Here is a 3,666-nt window from a genome sequence, read left to right as displayed (position 1 = left end):
CCTGGCCGCGCTGGCGGCGGCGCATCCCTCGGCGGCGGCGCGGAGCGGAGCCCCGGCAAGTCCGCGAAACTCGGCCAAGTGCTTCAAGTCCGTCAGCCGGGCTGGCCCGGGAGGGAGCTGCCCAGCGCGCCCCGCCGCACGTCGCGGGGAAGCGGCGCGAGGCCCCGGGCACCGAGGCAGCCGCGCGCGGGAAGAGGCGCCGTCTCTCCGCCGAGTGCCGGGATCCCGCCCCGAGCGGGGGCCGGGGCTGGGCGGAAAAAAACACAGCTCCCCCCTGCCGAGGCTGGCGCTGGGCGCCCGGCTCCTCCCAGCGCATCAAGGTGCCGAGGAGCTGGCGGGCGGGCGGGGACCCCCGTCGGCCGGCGCTGCCCCGAGTGCTGGGGCCGCGGGCAGGAGCCCCGCGTGGCTCCGCTGCCACCCACCGGGGCCGCGCGGGAAGTGCTGGGCGTCCCGGCCGGGCAGCCTCCGCGGCTCACTTGGGGACTCTCGCTTTTCTCCTCGCCTGTCTTTTCTGTAGGCAGCCAGAAGCCATTACTCACTTCCTCCCGGCTCGGCTCGGCCCGGCTGCGGCTCTGCACACTGCGGCTGCAGCTTCATTTCCTTCAGTCAACCGCGAGCCGCCCCGGGTGCGCGACAAGTGTCTCAGGACCGGGCTCGGCCTCCCCTCCCTTCAGCTCTTTTATCCCCGAGCCGCCTTCATTTGTGTCTGCTTTTGTCACTGACAGCCCTTGCTTGCCCTGCAGCTCTGCCTTTTTTGTAACCATGAGACTGCTCTTCTGTTACTGCATTAAAGAAACCTGTTAATGAAGTACATGGAGCTTCTAACACCCCCCTCTTCAAGTTTCCTTCCTGAATAAAAGCAGACAAGGTTCTGTGGGTACAGGTGATATATCTTATTAGACCAACTAAGTAGTTGGAAAAATGGTCTTTGCAAGCTTTGGGGTACAAACACCCTTCTTCAGGCACAGGGAGAGTCTGCTGGTGTCTCCTAGGTCAAATAGAAGCCAATATGCGAAATGCAGGTCTGTGAAATGTAGGTTGTAGTTGTGTTGGGCTAAGGACATAGTCAGACAAGGTTCCCTAGGTAAATCTGATATCTTTTATTAAACCAACTCAAATGATTGGGGACAAAAAAATCTTCTTCACAAGCTTTCAGGCACAAAAACCCTTCGTCAGGTGTCTGACCAACTACAGACGCTCCCTCAGCCTGACAAAGGGCGTTTGTGCCCCAAAGCTTCCAAAGAATAATTTTTTCCAGCTATTTGAGTTGGTCTAATAAACGATATCGCATTTCGCCAAAGAACCTTGTCTGCCCATGAAAATGCAATGCACTTAAAAAACAGCATCTCTACCTGCAGCCTTCCCTTCCTCTCATCATGCATGGCCTTATTTTCAGAAGTTTTCCCACCAGAGTTCTGGGGATGTCTTAAAACTAGGCCCTCACCAACTTATTCCACCCATTGCTAAAGGATCTGTACATGTGAAAACAATTAGCTGTCACAGCAGTTAATAGATCATGTAGGGACTGCTCCTGCCACCTTTGCTCTAAGTTCCAGATGAAAGGTCTTAGTTGGGGCCAGTTTTCTCAGAGCCTGTTTTAGCCAGTTACTTTCCCAAACATATCCACCCCTAACTAGATGAGAGGAAGATGCATGTTAAATAAATCAGTTCACATGTGCCCAATAAAGTAACTAACAAGAAGGCTGAACAGAAGAATAATTCTGCTTTGTGATCAGGTCAGTAATAAAATATGCAGGGTCTGATTATCAGTGATGTTTCTGGAGGAGAATAGTAAAATGAAACCCTAATTCACAGTGAGAAATAAAGAATTTTCTTACTCTCATATAACAGCCTATAAGCTGATATGCCAGTAGCAGAACTTGTTTCTAAATGATCAAATACTTCAAAGAAAAAAATGGAAGGCTGTTTCAGGTTTTGATTAAAAAAGAACCTCTTGCTCTTAGAAAATAACAGCCAAATGAATGTTTGCATTAGATTATTCTGATTGAACACATTCATCTCTGATAAATTTAAGCTTAAAGTTAAGAAGGGGCTGTGATAAATTAGATGTTTACTCTTATAATTTGCTTCCAAAAGTCTTTAATCAGTAGTTTTAAAACACACTATTTGATCTGGATAATTTCTTCAGTAGGTTTCTTATTGCAAACAGGGACCTTAAACACACATGTGCTGCATCAGCAACACACATGCATGCACATACACACACGTGCGCGCACACGCACACACACATGCACCTCCCTCCCCTTTGATAGAGTGGAAACAGTCTATACTGAAATAAAACAATATGAAAACAAAATGTTTATAGTTCATACAATTTATTCACTGCAACTTAATTTATATTCAAGCTTTTTTGGAACCAATAAAGATCCCTCTCTATTTGAATTACAAATTGAGCTTAGTCACTCCTCCATTTACTAGTCATTTGCACTCCCCCTCTGTTTTGATATGCAACTATTTCAGTGAATACCCATTTCCTTTTTCCTTCCTTGTGTGCTCATTTAGAAAGTGACAAATGAAGTAAATGATATGTAAGTCAAACATATTCAAAATACTTATGTGTAGTTTTATCTATGTTATAGGCCCCAGTGATTCACATCAGTACAGCATTTGTAGGCCTGGGTCCTGACTTCGAGAAGTGCCATGAAATCTCTGCTAGTGCAGAGCCTTGAGCCCCATGGCTCCAGTCATAGGACCGATTTTGAAGATAAATCTTGTTTGGTGACCGACTGTCTTATGTCCTAATCCTGTAAATAAAACATATAATTTTACTACAGCAGGTAGTTTGGTTGATCTGTTGAATTACTCACCATTGCAAAGAGTTAAGCACATGCATAAATATTTTCAGAATGAGGGCCTAAGGATAGAAAAAAACAGAAAGTAAAACATTAAGATTAGTTGACAAGATCTTATTCTTAATATACTTTTTTGGGGAGCTGGTGAGAGAGACTGTAAGAATACTGTGCCCTCTAGTGGTACTTAAAGTTATTTGTTAATTAAGAAATAGTAGAAAAAGTGTTTTGTGACAGTTAATAACTGGGCCAAAACTGAAGTGGTGTCAAGTCAAGTTAGTCTGAAGGACACAAAATGCTTTATGTGGCAGGGGGAAAGGGTGTTCTGCATTACTTTTGTTTTTGTTTTTTGTTCTTTTTTTGCATTATACATGAACAATAGTGCTTTGATCAAAAATTCACTGAGAAAAATATAGAGCATGAAAAGGCAAATGGTAACTAATATGATTTTTCTTTGTTAATGTGGCAAGCCATCAGGACATGACAGGTGGCCCAGAATGCTAATTGGACAACTAGCACATAAATACAACTGAATGTGCTATATTTGGCAGGCCTATATTATGTAGAAAGTGCATTTTCATTTTACATAAAGCTTTCCAAAGGTGGTATATGAATCCCAACCATGTGATAATACAGTCCCCAATGCCAGTGCCTAAGTCTGTAAGACAATAAATTCCCATGGAGTTTTGGCTTCAGGCTCCATGAAAATTGTAATGATGAGTTCAGTGCAGTGAGTACAAGCATACATTTGGTTTATGAGACACAATAAGGGAATCTACTTTTGAGAAGACAGTACATTCCAATGAATGTCTGATGACTGGATTGCTAAAGGACAGCCACAGGACTGTAAATAAAC

At 45.0% G+C, this 3,666-nt stretch overlaps 2 long non-coding RNA genes across 2 annotated transcripts in view; both read left to right on the top strand.

Annotated features, from left to right (window-relative positions):
• LOC109311792 overlaps positions 1-823 on the top strand; it is a 1,702-nt gene extending 879 nt beyond the window's left edge. Inside the window, exon 2 of the long non-coding RNA XR_002101619.1 lies at positions 518-823. This is a non-coding gene — a long non-coding RNA (uncharacterized LOC109311792). The remainder of the gene's footprint in view (positions 1-517) is intronic.
• LOC109311791 overlaps positions 1-3,666 on the top strand; it is a 22,387-nt gene that overhangs the window by 5,812 nt on the left and 12,909 nt on the right. The gene's annotated exons all lie outside the window — the stretch shown is intronic.

Source organism: Crocodylus porosus, unplaced genomic scaffold (assembly GCF_001723895.1).
Source record: "Crocodylus porosus isolate Cpor-Errol unplaced genomic scaffold, CroPor_comp1, whole genome shotgun sequence".
Lineage (NCBI taxonomy): Eukaryota > Metazoa > Chordata > Crocodylia > Crocodylidae > Crocodylus > Crocodylus porosus.
The sequence above is the reverse complement of the archived record's forward strand: the minus strand, read 5'-3'. Positions and strand labels throughout refer to the sequence as shown.